Below are 20,844 nucleotides of genomic sequence, written 5' to 3'. Positions count from 1 at the left end.
ATATACTCTTTCACAAAATTTTCTATTTTGTTGGAATATTCCCCAACTTGTTTTGTGAGGCTACCAGTATCCTGATATCAAAAACACAAAGACATTAGAAAGATGGGGGAAATAATGTTACATATCAGTGTCCCTTGGGTTTACAGAAGTAAAAATCTGTCATAAGTAAATATAATACAATCTATAAAGTGGATAATACAAACAATAGGATTTTTTTTTTCTAGCAATCTGAGCTTGCTTGGCATTAAACCATCATTCAAGCTGACTTCCACATTTAGCCGAGACAAAACAACAGGAACTGTATTTATCCACCAGCCATAGTAAACTAGGAAATTGTACAGAATATGGCAGATATTGACAAAAGAAGGGACTCTAATCATAGAGGGAAGGAAACTAGACAAGGTGAATCACATTTATACCGATTTACTGTCTGGGAGGCAGTTTCCAGGATACAGTGAACACAGGAAAACACAAACACAGTCAAGTGGTTTCCATGAGTTGAGGAAGCATTTACTGAAGTTTGGGAAGAGGGGAAAGAGCAAGGATTTGCAGGGAAAAAGCACTGAAGAGCAGAGAATTCTCAGAGAAAACTCTGGATATGCACAGATGGTTCTCTTGAGTCTTTAGCTGAGTACTGATGTGCCCACATAAGGAGAAAATATCTTAAATGTGGAAAGAACAATAAAAAAGGATTAAGTTGAACAAGCTCTAGAACTCACATGGGACTCCAACCATAGTGGAGGACTTGGTAACGTACTGGGTAAAGTCTTTAGAATACATGAGAGGAGTCCCTCAGGGGGATATTTATTGCATTTCCAAAGACATAAATTCACCCTAGACTGAAGGCTTCCCTGTACCTACCCTATGAAAGCTTAAAAACAAGTCTTGGAAGGATTCTAAGTATATTGAATGCATGCCAAAACAAACTCCAGCAGTATAGAAGTAAAACATAAATATAACAACGTAAAATTCTCCAGACCTAGCATTCAATCAAAATTTACAAGACATTCAAAGATGCAGAATCACATAACTCATAGAAAATAGTAAAGTCAGTCCATACAGAGAGACCCATAAATGGCAGGGATGATAGATCAGCAGTGGACAAAAATAAGCAATTAGAAATAGGCTCCATATGTTCAAGAAGCTTGAGAAAAATACAAGTATGATGAGGAAGCAAATAAAACAAATTAAAAGAACTGAATAGAACTTTTAGATAAGAAAAAATACAGTAGCAGAAGTGAAAAAACATACTGAGTGACATGGACAGCAGATCAGATCCTCCTGAAGAAATAACCCGCAAACTAGAAGACATAGCAATAGAAACTATTCAAAGTAAAGCACAAGAAAAAAAGATAAAAAATAAATAACAGGTCATCAGTTACTTGTGGATCAATAGCATATAGTCAAATATACACAGAATTGAAAGAGAAAAGACGAGGAAAATTTTGAAAACTAATACCATTTTTTCCCAATTTGACTAAAACTATCAATCCAAAACTCCAGAAGCTCACCAAATCCCAAGCAGAATAAGCATAAGGAAAAAAGAATCCAAGGCAATCATAATTATACTGCAGAAAACCCGTGATAAAGAGAAAAACTCTACAAGCTTCCATCAAAGACTGGTGGATGATGGTTGTATTACATATTAAATGGAAAAAACAAAATTAAGTGTGAGCAATCACTCATCAGAAACCACAAGCCTTGCAGTCAAGGGTAAAACAGTGTAAAAGAAAAGTAACTGCTAAGTTAGAGTTCTTTGCATATTAACTATCTTTCAAAATGAAAGCAAAATAATGTTTTCAGACCCCCAGAAAACTGCAATAATTCATCAACATATCTGCACTGAAATAGGGGTAAAATAAAGTTCTTCAGACAAGAAGAAAATCATATATACACACAGGCACACATATATCACAGAATGTTTAATATATATATAAATTTATATCTGTATCTACATATACATATAACATTCTTTTCATTTTCTATGTCTTTAGAGGATAAATAAGATTTCGAGCTATTATAGCATGAAGAGATTGGTAAGTATCCTCCACCCATACACACACACACACACTTTATAGCATTTTCAGAAACACCACATTTCAGATTCTGGAAACTGATAAAAGGCAAACTGAGAAGTTTTTATTCAAGAGCTGGTAGAGCTTTGGTTAAGAAAAGCGGAAGTCTGGGGGCGTCTTGCCTGGGGAGTCTCTCATTTCCCCAAATTTAGTTGAAGAGAATGGTATTTTATCAGGCAGAGCTGGTGACAAAGACCAGAGGAAGCAAAGTTTACTTGAGGTGGTCAGTGAAGACCCACAGCAGCATCAGTAAAATTATCAAATTCTGTGAGCAATGCATGGGGAAAACTTGTAGCTCTGCTAGCCTGATTTCCATTTTAGTGAAGGACAGCCAGAAATTTAACAGGAAGAGCTTGGACATCAGAGAGCCATCAAAGCTCTCCACAAACCCCTAGCTGCCTGGGAAACAATTTGCATACTGGAGGAGAGAACTGAGAATTTCCAGTGGAAAGTAAAAGCTGAGAAAACTTTGAAAACATGTAATGTGCTCCCCACACACACACACCCACTTGTCTCTCACACATACACATCCATCTGCAGAGACTGGAAATGTATGGCCTTGTGATGTTCAAGCACAAGCTCTGCCCAAATCATTAGCTCACCACTAAGTTAACACTGACACCGGATCAAACCCTAGAAAGATAGACTGAAAACTGAAAACAAGAATTCAAAAACAACATAGACTTCAGCAACTGTAAACAACATGGAAGATAGAGTCTTAAGTCCAAGTACATTTAAAAAAAAAAAAGGAAAAAATTCTGAGCTCAGAAGTGCTGCAATATAATAACTAAAATAACCAGTTCTCAAAGGCAATTACAAAGTGTGCACAGAAACAGAAGGCAAAACCAAGGATGCAAAATTAAGAAAAAAAAAGTCAATAGAAATTAACTCAGAATGGACCCAGATGTTGGATTGAGCAGATAATGGTTTAGGGCAACTATACAAATATGTTCAAATAATGAATGAAAAGTATGTTTACATAATTACAAGAAAATATGCAATGACTCAACAAAAAGGTAAAAAAAAATAAGAACCTATCAAATCTATGGAAATACTAGCATTGAATAGTTTTTAAAAAGTGAAAATTTTACTTGATGAACTCAATAGATTTGAGATGATAGAAGGAAAGATAAATGAACTTGAAGGTAGATCAGGATAAATTATTCAATTTAAAAATCAAAAAGAAAAAAATGAAAAAATGAATATAGCCTCACAGTCGCATAGTTAAACACCAAGCACATCAAGGAATATCAAGCATACATGTGATAAAGACAGGTGGGAAAAGGGGTAGAAAAAAATTTGAAGAAATAATGGCTGAAAACTTCCCAAGTTAGATGGTAGACATTAATGTACATGTCTAAAAACATTACATTCCAAGTAGCATAAACAGAGATTCACACACACGCACTTCATAGTCAAACTGCCAAAAGCCAATGACATGATAAAACATTGAAAGCATCAAGACAAAAACTACTTACCGCATAAAAGGGAACAAAAATATGACTAATGGCTGACTTTTCATTAGGAATATGATAGGCAGAAATGCTATGGAAAGACATAATCAAAGCACTGAGAGAAAAAATCTGTGCACCAAAAAGTTTATATCCAGCAAGACCATCCTTCAAAGCGAAAGTGAAACCTGCCTGCTGGCCAAGATGAAGTAGTAACAGAATGGATTTACAATCTAGTCTAAACAATTATTTTCAAAGGGATCTAATGTATGAAGTAATATTTTCAAGACATTGAGCATCAGGGAACAGAGGACGAGGATTCTGCAGAGATTGCAAATGATGCAGACATGCCCTATGATTGCCCCAGCTTAATGTCTGGAGTTAGATTCCAGGCTGTGGCACAGAGAAGAGAACCCCAGGCAGAACCTGGTGGTATCTCTGGGAGTTCAGGGAGGGTAAGGAATCTGGAGTGTTGAGGGAAAATCAACAGAGAGGAGCAAGACACAGGAGAGATACCCAGAGATCTGAAGAGAGTAGTCTTGAGGCTTAAAGTGAGTTCTTATTAGCCCAGGCATCTAAAGAAACTATAGGAAGCCAAGAAAATAATCTCCCAGAAGGATCAAAGGAAACACTCCCCTTAGCTCATGTAGAGTCAGGAATAATTCCTGCTTCCACAGTCACAGCAGAAAACATAATTCACAGGACATCAGGAACAGTAATCAGAACGGTTTTTTTCTCAGTAATCAGTCAAAATTAGTCATAAAGCAAATGCTGCTCTGCTGACTCCCAGCAAAGCTTAACGCAACACCCAAAAGTATAAAGAGCTTTCTAAGTAATTTAACTGTATCCTAAGAATAAAGCTAAGCACATTTATAGGAATACTTAAGTATTCAGCACCTCAAAAGGTAAAATGCACAACTGGCATACAAGTTAAAAACTACTAGGCACACACAGAAGCCAAAAAACATAACTGATAATGAAAAGTCAATAAATTAAAATCAGCTGAGACATGACACATTAATACATTTTTACAACTGTATTCCATGTGTTCAAGAAGCTAGAGGGATGGCTGAACAGGATAAATAGAGACAAGAGATAGTAAACAATCAATCAATCTTCTAGAGATGAAAACTGTAACACTGAGTAGAAAAACACACAGAATGGAATTACAGTTTAGATTGCAGAATGAAAGATTAAGGAATTTGTAAACAGTGTAATAAAAGCTTTTTAGTGAAACAGAGAAAAGAGACTAAAGAATAAAAGCATTCGTGAGAAATGAGATAACTTAAAGAGCTTAATATATGTTTAATTGGAGTTTCTGAAGGAAAAGAGATAAAAGCGATGGCATAAATCATATCTGAAGAATTATTAGCTAAATTTTTTCAAATTAGATGAAAACTAGAAACTTTCAGACCCAAGGAGGCCAAGGAACTCCAAGCACAAAAAATATGAATAAAACACAATTAAAATCAAATTGCTTTATGACAGTGATGAAAGAAACTCTTAAAAATCCACCAAGGAAATAAGGCATAGGAGAAAAAGCAAAGATGACTTCATATTTCTCCTTAGAAACCACGTAAACAACAAAGGAATATTTTTAATGTGTTGAAAGTAAAAAAAAAAAAAATTCATAGAATTATATATTCAGAATAAAAATTAAAATAATGAGTGTAACAAAAATTATAAAGTAAAAATAAATCTAGAAAATTATGAGAAAATAAGTGAAATAAAAGCTGGTTCTTTAGTAGAAGCAGTAAAATCAGTAAACCTCCACATAAAACTTATCAAAGAGAAAACAAGAACTTCTAATTTTAGGAAAGAGAACATTACTATATGTGTTGCAGATATTTAAAGAACAGTAATAAAATATTACAAAAAACGTTATGACAATAAAATTGAAAACATAAATGGAATGGACTAAATCCTTGAAAGACACAAACTTTCAAAACTCACACGAGAAGAAAAATATGTAAATTGTTCTATCTCTAATAAAGTGAATTGTTAAAAACCTGTTCAGAAAGAAGACTCCATGTCTGTAAATTTCACCAAGCATTCAAAAAGAAATACTAACTTTACAAAAAAAATTACCAGAGCTAATAAATAGATGGGTTCCTCAAAGTTTCAGGATAAAAGATCAACATATAAAATCAATTTAGTTTTATGTGCTAACAACAAGGAATTAGAAATTAAAATGTAAAAATCAATACAATTTACAATAACATTAAATATTAAATACTGAGGATAAATCTGACAAAAGATTTATATGCTTAAGTCTATAAGACACTGCTGACAGGAATTAAATAATATCTAAATAAATGGAGATACACATCATATTCATGGCTCAAAAACCTCAATGTTGCTAAGACATTGCCTTAGTAAGTTCTGGTTACCATAATAAAATACCACAGACCTGATGTCTTAAACAGAAGAGATGTATTACCTCACAGTTTTGGAGGCTTGAAGTGTGACATCAAGGTGACAGCACTCGTTCCTAGTGAGGGCTTTTTGCCCTGCCTTACAGACAGCCTTCTTCATGATGGGTCCGCACATGTAAAGAGAAACCATAAGCTATTTGGTGTCTTTTGTCCTAAGAAAACTAATCCCATCATATGGACCTCACCCTCATGAAGTTCTCTGTACCTAAGTACCTCCCAAAGGCCCTATCTCCAAATAGCATCACACTGGGAATTAGGGCTTCAACATATACATTTTGGAGGAACACTGAATATGTCTAGGTCCATAACTGACATGAACTTTTATCAGATATGTAAGTTCAATACAATTGAAATCAAAATCTCAATGGGTTTTGTGTAAAAATTGACTATTGTATAATGAAAGTCACAGTGAAATGCAAACAATATAGAAGAACCAATATATTATTTTAAAGAAGTAGGAAAAGTTGGGAAATGTACATTTCTGACTTCAAGCATTATAAAACTACAGTAATAAGACTGGACACTATTCAACTGATCAATTGAATAGATCAATGAAAGAGAATAGAGGGTCCAAATTAGACTGACATATACTCAGCTGCTTTTCAACAAAGGTGCAAAGGCAATAGTCCTTTCAACAAATGATCCTGGAATTATTGAGTATTCATATGACAAAAAAGAGCTTAGATCTATATAACATGCAAATAAAAAACTTAAAGGCAGGGCATGGTGGCTGACGCCTGTAATCCCAGCACTTTGAGAGGCCAAGCCGAGAGGATCACTTGAGCTCAGGAGTTCGAGACCAGGCTGGCCAACATGGTGAAATTCCGTCTGTAATAAAAATAAAAATTCGCCCGGCATGGTGGCAGGTGCCCAGCTACTTGGGAGGCTGAGGCAGTAGAATCACTTGAACCCAGGAGGTGGAGGTTGCTGTAAACTGAAATCACACCACTGCACTCCAGCCTGGGTGACAGTGAGACTGTCTCAAAAAAAAAAAGAAAAAAGAAAAAAAACCTCAAAATGAATTATAAACTCAGGTGAAACCTAAAATTATAACATTCCTTAGAAGAAAGCATGGAAGAATACTTGTGACTTAGGGGTAAGAATAAATTTCTTACATGGTTTATAGAAAGCATAAATCATAAAATAAAATATGGACAACTTTACCAAATTTAAAAAATTTTTCTCCTTAAATGATTCCATTTTGAAGATGAAAGAGCAAGCTACAGAATGGGAAAAAGTACTCTTACAACTCAATGAAACATTGCAGACGACACCGTAAAAATGAGGCAATATTTGAACCAGTACATAAGACATAAGCCATATGAATGATCAATGAGAATGAGCACATAAAAATGCTCTCCCATTGTGATTTGTTGGTATACACTAACAAATCTCAAATTCAAAAATGAATAGTTTTTTGTTATCTCAATGAAGTTGATTTGGAGAGAAATTATATATCAAAATTTGACCTAGATTTTTATAGAACAAAATTGAAGATGTCTATCCATAGAGAGAAAGAATCTACAGAAACAAAGACTACAGATTCAGACCCCCTAGCACCCCTACTGAGGTTGCAATAGAATTAAAAGATATGAAATATAAGATAATGTGTATATGTATTAAAAAATAGCTTCAAAAGTAAATTAAGTAACAAGATAACCAAAATAGTAAAGATCTTAGAAGATACAACTATAAATACAGTTAGAAGCACAATGGAGAGGTGGAAGAATAGACAAGGTGACAGTGGAATTAGTAGCTAATCAGGAGCAACACAGAATGCAGCACAGAGAGAAAATGAGATATTAAGAATTTAGATGAGAAGTAAAGAGAATGAAACGGCACAGGAAAGAGGCCAAACTAAGCTGGATGGGTTATGAAAGTGCCAATGGCATGGGAAGGAGCAAAATTCAAGGAAATAATGACGAAGAAGACAAAAGGAAATAGAAAGGAAAATACGGTCTCAAACTGTGCTAAGTTACAGAACACCAAACACAAAGTGAAAACATTAAAAGGATTACCTACAAAGGAAGAGCAAAATTACCTACCAGGGAAGGACAATTACCTATGAGGGAAAGGAACCAAAGGGTGGACTGCTAAAGACAAACCCTAGAAACCAGAAAAAAAGTAAAATGATATAGTAAAAGCGTGGAAAGAATTTACTAAGAAGAATCCTAATAGTCTTCGCATAGCAGATAAGGGCATCTTTAGGCCAAAAGAAAATTGAGAAAACGTCACTAAAGGAAATTCTAAAGAATGTACATGAGAAAGAAGCAAAGTGCTCCCACAGGAAGATCTAGACTACAAAGAGAAAAGTCAAGGAAAGAAAATGTGAGGCTGGTGGGATGTTATGACTTTATCTTAATATTTCCCAATTGCTCCCTGTATCGTCTTTATGTTAGTAATTTTTAGAAGCAGAGTTATCTGGAGCCATTTATTATAGGAGCAAATAGGACTGAGCCCACAGTAAGCCCAAGGAGCATGGCAGTATCACAGTCCTGCTGCAGGATGGATGGTATAATCATCATCTAATTGTAAAACGTTGAAAGCACAGGGGCCTTAGAGAACACCCTGAACAGCCTTCTCACTTTTTAGTGAGGAAAGAAAAGGTCATATTATAATGTGTTTTTTTTTTTTAAGGTAGAAACATTTGTAATATATTTTAGGAAAATTTCCATCCAAAATGGTTGAGCACCTTCAAAAGGTTGAACACATTAAGGGTAAACTGTAGCAATATGAAAAGTTAACTTGAGTGAAACAGTTCACTGTCTGTTTCCATATATGTACAGACATTAATTGCTTCTAATTGTTTAATAGAAAAGTTTGATTTATTGAAAACATTACTTCAAATATATAACATAGGGAAAGAAAGTCTTCCATTCTGAAGATTAGCTTACCAAAAACAAGAAATGGTTTCTTATTGTCTTTTCACCCTGTGTCTACTGGGTCCCCTACCCAATACATTGTATATAATAAAAGTTTAATAAATGAACTGAAAGATAATTCACTAAAACTATTTAAAGTTTGCAGACAGGCTCAATAGAATGCAGAAAAATTCAATTCTTTATGATTAAATTTTCTTATTATTGATGAGTTGGGAAGAGGAAGGGACCAATAATGAAGATCCAACAGGTATCCAGGGGAATAAGAATCCTCTAATTCCCATCCCCCTGGGTACAGGTTGGAGCTATAGGGATCAGTGCAATAAAAGAGGAAAAGAGGGGAGAGACAGAGAGGAGGAGAGGGGAGAGACAGAGAGGAGGAGAGGGGAAGACAGAGAGACACAGTGAAAGACTCCATGTTCAAAAAGAATAAAGACAATGAGTTTTATGTCATATGCTCTCAAAAAGTGTAAATATTTAGAATATTTTAGGCTGTGATCTATTGCATCACTGGAGTTTGCCAAACAAGATGAAAAAAGAGAAGAGAAATAGGATGGAGAGAGAAGAGGAAAAAAAATTTATAAAGTATTTCTTGTTCAAAGTTCCCAGTTAGAAAACAGTCACCCTCATACACTGAATGTGTGTGTTTGTTACGCACAACAATGCTGTACATAATAACAAAAGATTGGCTGCAACCCCTCAATAGAGGGCTAGCTAAATAAACTATAGAGATACTGTACAGTTAGAAAGAGAATCAGGAAAGCCTTTGTGTCCCAATAAGGAAACTGAACAAAGCAAGGGGTAGAATAGTACATATATCATGCTGTCATGTATGTATGAAATGGAGAAAAGAGACCATGCCTTGTTTAATCATTCTGACTTTTAAACATATGAATGCACCATGTATTTAAAACAACAGGTCTCTCTCTGTCACACACACACGTTCCCAAAAGTATACTTCCCTGATTATTGCATTTGCTTTGTGTATGTTCCATTCTTCACATTTCAATATGAGTTAGCCCACAGATACAAGAAATCATTACAGTTTTAAGGCCATAGATCTAGCAAGTATCAAACAGAGAACAGTAGGAAAGAAGTAATAACATGGTGAACATTTCCTGCTTGCATTTGTGTGAGGTGCAGTGGTGTATATGAGTCTACACATACATAAAACAGAATTAACATTGTCTCCGGCTCTCCTCCTCTCCGGCCCACCACAGAGAGACTGTCTTTGCTGCCTGGTGTGAAAAATATATAGAGGAAATACCAAAGACAGAGACAGACTCGGTTGATTTACTTTGCAAAGAGCACAGAGTTGTTGGAGGAAGGTGTATAATTCATGCTGAAGTTGAAGAGACCAATGAAAAAGAAAGGAACAAACACAGCTTGTTGATTGCATGCAGAGAAATATTTGAAGGATTGCTACCATGAATGCTGTTTTTCTTTTCTTTCTTTTTTGGTTGACAAATCGGTGGTTTAGTATTTTACAATTTTTTTCTTTTTAAAATGTGTTATTGCATAGAAACAAACTCGAAGTATATGTATAGATACATGTACACACACATTCACAAAGCACTTTCACATATTTTCTATTTTTATCATTGTAACAAACTTTTAAAAAGCACCCACTTTTAAGAAAACAGGATCAAAGTAGTTAACCGACTTTTTCATTATACCACAGATAATATTGGGAAAAGACAGAATTGAGTCATTTAATAAATAAATATATATATTAAGATACTTACATATTTGTTATACTAACATATAAACAAATATATATTACTAATATTCTGTTTATTGTATTAATGTATATATTTAGTAATATATGCATTTATTACTAATATAACATTTTTATTAAATATTAAATATATTTGGTATATTAGTAAAATAGTATACCAAATTGGCTATGCTAAGCAAGCTTTCTCTCATCATGGTGAGAGGTGACAATTGTGCTAGCAGCCCTCACTCTCGGCACCTTCTCAGCCTCTAGTATCCACTCTGGCGACACTTGAGGAGCCCTTCAGCCCGCCATTGCACTGTGGGAGTCCCTCTCTGGGCTGGCCTACACAGGAGCTGGCTCCCTCTGCTTGCCCGGAGGTGTGAGGGGGAGGCGCCGGGAGGCGTGGGCAGGAACTGGGGCTGCACGTGGCCTTCCTGGGCCAGCGCTAAGTTCCAGCAGGCGGGAGCTCCACACTGGGAGGGGCCGACTGGTGCCCACAGCCCAAGGCAGTGAGAGGCTTAGCACCAGGGCATCTGTGGTGGGTACACCAGGTGCCCCAGCAGTGCCAGCCCCCCGGTGCTACACTAGAGTTCTCGTTAGGCCTCAGCTGCCTTCCCATGGGGCAGGGCTTGGGACCTGCAGCCTGCCATGCCGGAACTCCCAACCCCACGGTGGGCTCCTGCTTGACCTGAGCCTCCCTGAGGAGCACAGCCCCCTGCTCCGCAGTGCTGGGTCCCATCAACCGCTCAGAGGCTGAGGAGTGTGGGTGCATGGCGCGGGACTAGCAGGCAGCTCGGCCTGTGGCCCTGGTGCAGGATCCACTGGGTGAAGCCGGCTGGGCTCCTGAGTTGGAGAGCTTTCATGTCTAGCTAAGGGATCATAAATGCACCAATCAGCACTCTGTGTCTAGCTCAGGGTTTGTAAATGCACCAATCAGCACTCTGTGTCTAGCTCAGGTTTTATAAATACACCAATCAGTGCTCTGTATCTAGCTAAACTAGTGGGGACTTGGAGAACTTTTACATCTAGCAAGAGGATTGTAAATGCCCCAATCAGCACCCTGTCAAAACAGTCCAATCAGTTCTCTGTAAAGTGGACCAATCAGCTCTCTGTAAAATGGACCAATCAGAAGGACGTGGGTGGGACCAGATAAGGGAATAAAAGTAGGCTGCCTAAGTCAGCCAGTGGCAACCATTTGAGATCCCTTTCCCCACTGGTGGAAGGTGTGTTCTTTTGCTTGGTGCTGCTCACTCTTTGGGTCCGTCCTGCATTTATGAGCTGTAACACTCACCCCAAAGGTCTGCAGCTTCACTCCTGAAGCCAAAGAGACCACGAACCCACCGGGAAGAATGAACAATTCCAGACGCGCTGCCTTTAACAGCTGTAACACTCACTGCAAAGGTCTGTAGCTTCACTCCTGTCAGCAAGACGAGGAACCCATCAGAAGGAAGAAGGTCCATACACATCTGAACCTCTGAAGAAACAAACTCCGGGCATACCATCTTTAAGAACTGTAGCACTATGAGGGTCTGCAACTTCATTCTTGAAGTCAGTGAGACCAAGAACCCACCAATTCCGGACACAACAGGAGAGAGAGCTCACCGTGGGCCAAGCACTTTAGTTTGGTCTGAGAGACTAAGATAAATAGGAATGGTCCCTGCCTTAAAGGAGCTCACATTTCTAGCAGAGAAAGACGAGAGTCCAGTCCATCTGTGCTGTGGAAGAAGAACGGGTGGCACAGGAACGCGCAGGGGCAGGCTGCTCAGTGCTGCCTGGTGGCACTGGCATGACTTTATGGACAAGGTCACCTGGAGCTTGGCCTGGAAATCATGTAGGCACCCCCCCCACACACACACACATCCCCAGGTAGATGAGACAGATCTGAAGCGTGTCTCTGCCAGAGGAGCCTTCCAAGTATAAAACACCTGGATGCTTTAAATTGATTGTATGTACCTGGTTAAAAATGAGAAGCGAAAAGAGGACACTGTTAGGGCAGTGAGGAGGCAGTGCAGAAACTCAAAAACACGTTTATCTTTCTCCAAATCCCATCTCTGACCACGATGACAGGACCATTCAAAATTTAGTGTGGCTAATGTCACCTGGGGCGCTCTTCTCAGGGACCACACTTAACACAGTGTCTGGGCTGAGGGTGGATGCTCTGTGGCCCATGAGAACAAAAGGGAATAGAGATAAGTCAGCTAGCCCTGGCTTCGCCACCATCCAGCCCCTTTACATCTGTAAACCTCCATTCCTTTTCAACATTTCCAATGTAAGGGTGTTGCACCTAGCAAATTGCTTCCAAACCTTGATTTTTCTATTTCTGTGTTTTTTGTATTTGCAGTGGAATTGTTAGTGTTGTTCAGAAACTTCGTGCGACAGGAATATATGAATAGCTAATGGTTGAATTATTCTGAAGGGGTAGGAGAGGGAATTCTAGAACTTCTCACAGCCTCCACTTCCTCCTGAGGCAACACCTGAAGCCCTCAGGAAGGTCCCCGACCTCTTTTGTGTGGATCTAATGCCTACCCACACCTAATAGAACCAACGCAGCGCTGTGGAGGAAACGTGGAGCACTGTGGATTTCTCAGCAGCGGGGATGAGAATGGGTTTAAGAATACGGCAACAGGCCGGGTGCGGTGGCTCAAGCCTGTAATCCCAGCACTTTGGGAGGCCGAGGCGGGCGGATCACGAGGTCAGGAGATCGAGACCATCTTGGTTAACATGGTGAAACCCCGTCTCTACTAAAAAATACAAAAAAACTAGCCGGGTGAAGTGGCCGGTGCCTGTAGTCCCAGCTACTCGGGAGGCTGAGGCAGGAGAATGGCGTAAACCTGGGAGGCGGAGCTTGCAGTGAGCCGAGATCGCGCCACTCACTCCAGCCTGGGCCACAGAGCGAGGCTCCGTCTCAAAAAAATAAATAAATAAAAAAATACGACAACAGTATATAAGTTCATTGAAATGAGGGTGGTTAGACATTTCTCCATAAACCTTGATGGGATACTATTCAGGCAAAGTGGATGGTGTTCAAAAGTGTAAATGCAAAAAATTTCCCCACAGGATACACAACTAGCCCTATAACTGAAATGAGGTAATTCTGCCAGACAGAGTTCTCCATGAGGTCAGGCACTGTGGGTGTTTTGCTCAGCACTGCAGCCGCATTACATAGTACAGCGCTTGGCATTTTGTAGTTGCTTAATGGCTATCTTTTGAATGAGAAGATGTGATAAAGAAAATTAAAAGCAAATATATTCAACTAAAATACACAAAAGAGAAACAAAAAGTAGAAAGCCTAAGTTCCTTATATCATACAACCGCCCTTCCCAGGTGGGAAGAAATGAGTCCGGGAAGATAATAAACAGTAAGCAAATAAAGCCAGTATACTTTCTACCCAAGAGTCTGTCAGGCTGTTCAAGAGCCTAGGGTGAAAGTCGATTAGACGGTGCCTCCAGAAGTTATCTGAACATATTCCAGGTAAATGCCACAAGGAAAAAGCGCATCGCATGTCCACATCTCAAATTCACATGCATCTCTAAGTGACAGTGCTGATAAACGATTAAGTCTCTGACCTGTTTCATACTTTCTCATTGAAAATGATGAATGAGGAAATGAAAGCAGCTGAGACGTAGTTGGAATTACTTGGTACGTAAGCCGCATAGTTTAGGATTGGTATTTACTTTGACCTATAAGGGCAGCCTTGACTATACATATTCATTAACACATCTTCAGGGGCTCAGATACAGATCCTAATTTTTTGGAGGTAGTAGGTAAAATTTCATTTGGCTGTTCCTAAAAAAATGTAAAGACCCTGTGCAAAGGAGAACATGACTTACAACACCCACAACAGGGAGACTTGACATCGTAAAGGGGCTAGGAGATGTATTCATGAGAAATAGTATTGAAATGCAAGGCAAGCTCCCCTAGCAGCTGATGTGATTCATCGCCTGCCATGGGTATGATTTAGGAAACAGCTACAGGTGGCAAAAGAGCATTGATTTGCACCAGCAGATGACAAGGCATTGATGCCTAAAAGTTGGGATAAAGCTCACAAATCAATACATTGTGATTCCTTCTCAAATGTGTAATTCTCAAAGGAGAAGAGTTTATGTTGATGATAAAGTAACTATTAAAACAGTGAATTGTGAGCCATCCACTTCTGACATGCTCATGTTATACTGGCCATGGTTACCACGCAGCCAGCACAGTTGGTGCTCAATAGACATGGATGATTAAGTGAATACGAATGACTTAAACTGAAGAGAAATTGAAGTGCAATAGGAAGAAATAGTGGAATTTTGAGAGAAATACTAAGACAGCTGCCATCTATTAACAATTAATAGCTATGTTAATGCAAATATCGATTCACTTTTTGTCAACTTTGGAGTTTTAAGACAATTATAATTTAAAACGCTTTCTACCTGTAATCCCATGTCCTTCAAACCAATTAAGTCACCGGTTGTTTTAAAATCTTACCTGCCTGGCTATCATTCATTAATTTCTCCATCCATTCACTCATCTGTTCCTCCATCCATGCATGCATTCATTCACAAATACATGCAACTTTATGCTTCTTTGTCTTTCCCTCCCTCCATCTCTCTATTCCTCCGTCTCCTCTCCCTGACTCCCCTGGAAATGCTGGAAAGCTGACTGCTGCTTTCTCTTTACTTTTCATTCAAAGTAGAAAGTCCTTCACCTTGGCAGACATACACAGCCATTTTCCTCTCAAACCAGGACTTTACCTGGGAGACCACATGGCAAGGTTTAGCACCGTGGAGAAACTCAGAACTGCCCCTTTGCTTTACATTTTCTTAATCTTCAGAAAAGCCTTTTAGACTCTGATACGAGGAACCATTTGAAATATCATGCTACTATTGTAACATATTGTAATTATAATAATTGTGACATAAATAAATCCATAGCCATAGAGAAAAGGAGCCCATACCAAATTGGGGAAGGGAAGGAGAAGGAGAAGAAGGAGAAGAAGAAGAGGAAGAGAGGGAGAGAGGAAGAGAGGGAGAGAGGGAGGGAGGGAGGAAGGTTGATTCAAATAAATATGTCAGAATTGTTAGCAAGCAACATGGAAAATGAATTCAGTTTTCCTTCTCTCACATGCATATGATACTGAGAGGAAGAAAACAATTGGCCATAGTGCTAATAGGAAATGTCTAACACCCATGGCAATTTCCATCCTATGCTGTAATGATGATATAATTCAGTTGGTCTCTCTCCTAAGAGGATTTTCTCCCTGTGCTGTTTTTGACTTTAACTATTAAACTAGTGAGTGTTTCATGTTTACCCTACTTTTCTGGGGTTTGGTATCTGCACACACACTGAGCTTGAAAAAAGTCATCATTTCCTGCAGAAAAGCACTGCACTAGTCTCACATGCATTCTTAGAAACAAAATAATGCATGTCTAAAGCAACCATTCCCTGATCTAAGCGAAAATAACAGAAGTCTTCCTCTTCTTGGATAATTTTAATTCTTACATATTTTATCTTTGTTATTTGTGGGCTATCAAAATGCCATGTAAGAAAATGAAGATATGTGTTTTACTTCAAAGTGAGCGCCTCCTCCCACTCTCAGAGGCAGGACCATTCCTTCGCCACACCATCAGACTTCCCTAGCCAGACGCTTCATTACACAATAAAGTCAATGGGCTTTCTGTATAGACTGGAGACATCAATTTGGCCTCAGTTGAAAAGCAATGACTGAGCCAGATTTTGTGGACTTTCTTATTCATTCAAATCGATTTATTACAAGTTTCTTAGGCATCTTTCACAAAGAGAGCGCTAGGCTGAAGAAGAAACACGGAGGATGAAGACGTGGCTCCTGTGTTTGAGTACCCTATGTTCTTGTGGGATAAGATCTATAAACCAATAACCTTCCTCCCAGCAAAATATAAGAAATGCTTAAGTATGAAGGGCTGCATGAGAAGCAGAGGTGAGTTAGAGATTAACTGTCCAAAATCCAGGAATTCTTCCCATAGGAGATATCTGAGGTATACCTTGGATTCGAGGTAAAATCATTACAGGTGGAGATAATGGAGTGAAGCATTCACATGGAGTTTGCTTTAAGACCAGTCGGAATAGAGGCTGGGAGAAGGGGAAGATGACAAGGTCAGAGGATGAGTTAGAGCCAGGAACAGAAAGAATTTCTGTTCAGAAAAATCTGTGTAGGCTTTAATAAGTAAGCATTGAAGATTTCTTAGCAAATGGAAGCAGAGGAGGTTTCTATAGATGTGGGATGAATTTAAATTACGTTTAAACCATTGATGTGTCTAATTCATAGACTTACGGGATAAAATTTCAATACTAGAGGACTATTGTAACTATTAATACGCTATATTTGTAGAGTGATTCATAGTTAAAAATAAATGTTTATGTTGTCTCATATATTCACAATAACCTGTGAAGGAGGTAGCATTATTTCCATTTGCAGATAAAGAAGAAATTGAGTTTCGGTCATGTAGCAACTTTCATATGTCATAATTAGAAGCAACGGGACCAGAATCCAGGGATTCTAAAACCAAGATGTCTTGTGAAATCAACAGCTATATAAATTAGATGTCAATAAATGAGGAAGGAAATAAGAGCCTGGAAATAACGGTAAAAGTATAATTTAAATAACATAGGTGCCATTTAAGAACAAATCAATGCTTTTATTTCTGCTCCATTTGAATGCATACTTTCACTTTGAGAAAAAAAGTAGGAGTTAACTTAGAAGAATATAAGAGAAAGATTAACAGGTGAGACCAACCCCAACACCTTGGCCAAATTCAGTGCCATCCTGTCTGAAACTTAACATGAAATCTAGCACATTTAGGTTTTCTAGTTTTATATTATCTATTTTATTATCAGACTATATTGGTGTCTGTCTGAAGACCTTGTTTGCACTACAGGTGCCTAAATCTTCAGGGGGATGAACTCAATGCTTTTCACAAAAGCCACTGTACTTACTTGACTAACAAACTTATAGAATTTAGAAGCAGAGTGAGTTTTAAAAGAAAACCTCTTTGGAGGAAGCAGAATTTTAAGATGCACCTTCCAATATTCTGCTTCCTGGTGTACACAAACTTTGCCCCAGTCACACTAATCTGGGTGCTGATGTAAAGGGAATATAAAGATGTAACTAAGTTCCCAAATCAGTGCTCCTTATAACAGGGAGATTATCTGGGTACTTCTGACCTAACCTCATGAGCCCTTTAAAAGCGGAGGGTTTGCTCCGGCTGGCTGCAGAACAAAACGTCAGAGAGAGAGACACTCTGACTGGCCAGGAAGAAATCAAACATGTCATGAGCTATCTATAGGGGCCATGTGGCAAGGACTGCAGGCAGCCTCTCCAAGCCTGGTGTTCCTCAGACAGCAGCCACAAGGAAAATGGGACCCTCAGTCCAACAAGTACAAGGAAATAATTATGTAGACAACCTGTGAGCTTGGAAGAGGGCTCTAAGCACCAGATGAGAAGCACAGCACCCAGGACGCCTTGATTTCAGTTCAGCTCTTTGGAACAGAGAATCTAGTCATGTCTTCCCTCGATTTATAATGAGCAGAAACTGTGAGACAGTAAGTTTGCATCATTTTAAGTAGCTAAGTTTCTGGCAACTCATTATATAGCAATAAAGGAGGAATATCCTCTTTATTTTTTAAGTAACAAAACAGGCCAAGAAAGATGTCATGATTTGATTTGAGGTCATCCAGTCAGCTAGTGACATTTCTGTAAAACTCCAGTTTCCTGACTCTTGGTACTGTGGTTCTGTTCTTCCCTGCTTTGGTGCACGCAGAGGTTTCCTGTGGTCTCACACCCCTTCAAGATAGTTCTTCCCAAACTCGATCTCTGGTGGTGCATATTTTACCTATCCTGCTTCTCCAACCGTGGCCAGAAGTTCTTATCACACCTCTCCTATTGGACAATGCCCAGGCTCAGAGCTCTCTTCCCTCTTCCCTGCCCTATTGTCAAATCCTAACCCACCACACAAGGCAGTTTCAGAATTGTGATGTGTCCCTGTCCCAGTTGGGAGCACTATTAAGAACCGAAGGCAATGGAGATGGCAAAGTGTTTCAGAGTCAGACGATGGTCCCAGATCCATTCCATCATCAGTTTCCTCTCTCAAACTCCAAAATCAGGTATCTGACATGCCCCTCCACACCTCTACAATAACTATTGTTGTAACCTTCTTTTTTCTCTAGTGTTCTCCCTTGAGTTTCAGTTTCTACATGGGCACTCCTGGTATCTGGCATTTTGCTGATAGATTCATTTCCAGGATTGCCAAACATAACCTCTATGGCTTTAATTATCCAGCAGCAGTTCATCCTAAGGACACTGTATTAACTGAGAAGGGTACGTATCTATACGTATTAACGGTTATTGTTCTTGAGAGCTTCTTTGGAGGTTCTAGCAGGGGACCACAGCTACTCATATACCCTTGATGAAAGACCGGTCACCCTCTATCGGGGATGGTCATCCTCTTCGACCAAGCATGCAGCTCAGGAGGACGCACATGGAGTGGTGAGGAGAAGGGGTCACCCGCCTAGCCAGCCAGATCAGCCAAATCAACCCTGGTGATCAATGGGGTGACAGATGTCACAGCCAGATCACCCTCACATCCTGTGCTTATAAGTGGCTGTTAGCATGCCAACATAATATTGGTTGAATCAAGAGTTACAACGTATAAAAAAAATTGTTTTGATTATAATGCATTTTTACATTTGCCCAGGACAAGTAAAAATATGTATCATTAGATTCATGATTAAAATTACGTCTTTGAAAGTGGTAAGGCTAACAGCTATCAGCTACATAAAATATATCCCATATCCCATGCTGAGAGCCCAAAACAAGTGCTGAAATATAAGTGCAAGTTCCGATGACATTTTGAGACTCCATTAATGTTATTTATGGTTAAAGGTGTCAAAACCAAAAGGTGTCCTATTCCAAGGAATTTTCAATGCCTAAAATTGAGATGTTAGGACCTCACATATATCCTTAAATTATCTTAAGAAAGTTGGAACTTTAGTTACAATATCAATCTAAAAACATCTGCCAGTTGACCTTTAGATGAATTGAGTCACAGTCACATTTGTAAATATGTACACATAGTTTAATTTTCTTTTAAAGTTGGTAACATGCAAATTAGCCAATAGAAAGCTAACTAATTTGCTTTTATTAGCACATTTTAAAGAAACAGCTAATCAAAGGGTAGACATTTTCTCTGAACAAAAATACTTGCTTCAATTAAGCAATATGTTGATGGCTGATATGATAAATTCAAATAACAAATACAAATTTTACAAGCACTGATAACAAAAGATGTAAAAGAGCATATTGTGAAAGGGGTGATTGCCTCATATAATTTTTGTCACAGTTACTTGAAATATACATGAAAGAGCACTGATGTTGAATAAATTATAACAGTAATCAAACTTTAATTTCTAATATAATACTATGTATAAATAGGTTTGTCAAAAGACGTAAAAAATACGAGTAGCAAAGTGGAAAGACTAGATAAAATAATTTACTAAATGAGTGAGCAAAGTATTCAAATAACATTTTAATCCTTAAGAAACGTTTCTGTTAAAATAAGATAGGAATAAGAGACAGATATATTAACTCCCCATTTGAAATGTATATAACCGACTTTGAAGGTATCTTCATGTATCTACTGCTGCTGGAATAAATTCTGCCTTTTTAGCAAGATATAATAAGCACTTTTCCTCCTGATTTCAGTGAGTATTGTGCAAAAGTTTTGCATCTTACAACAGGAAAAAGTTTAGTGTTAGAAACAGCATTAAGCTGATAAAGAAGTGAGGAAATTCCAAGCCAAACTTTTAACTTATAGTGTCCTGTTGCCTTTCTTCTTAGTCTTTAATGTCACTGCTGGAACTTAGCTAGCATCCATTATTCCATTTGGTTTCTCAGTTCTGATGTCCCCCAAATCAGTTAGCAGACAATTTGTGGTTAAATTCTTTTAGATTATCTTATTTCTATCATAAAGCACAAAATCTATTTTTGCAAATCTTTCCCAACATCAACAGGGGCAATTATTTGCAGTCTCTAAAGAGTCCCTAGCCGCAAAGCACTTTCTTCATCCAATGCCTCTTATCAAGTCATGTCAAATTGCATTATGGTGCTTAAGAAGGATGCTAAGTTGGCCAGGTCTAGTGACTCATGCCTGTAATCCTAGCACTTTGGGAGGCTGAGGTGGGTGGATCACTTGAGATCAGAAGTTCAAGACCAGCCTGGCCAACATGGTAAAACCCCATCTCTACCAAATAAATGCAAAAAATTAGGCG

This window comes from Theropithecus gelada, chromosome 8 (assembly GCF_003255815.1).
Source record: "Theropithecus gelada isolate Dixy chromosome 8, Tgel_1.0, whole genome shotgun sequence".
Classification (NCBI taxonomy): Eukaryota; Metazoa; Chordata; class Mammalia; order Primates; family Cercopithecidae; genus Theropithecus; species Theropithecus gelada.
Note: the sequence above shows the minus strand (reverse complement) of the source record.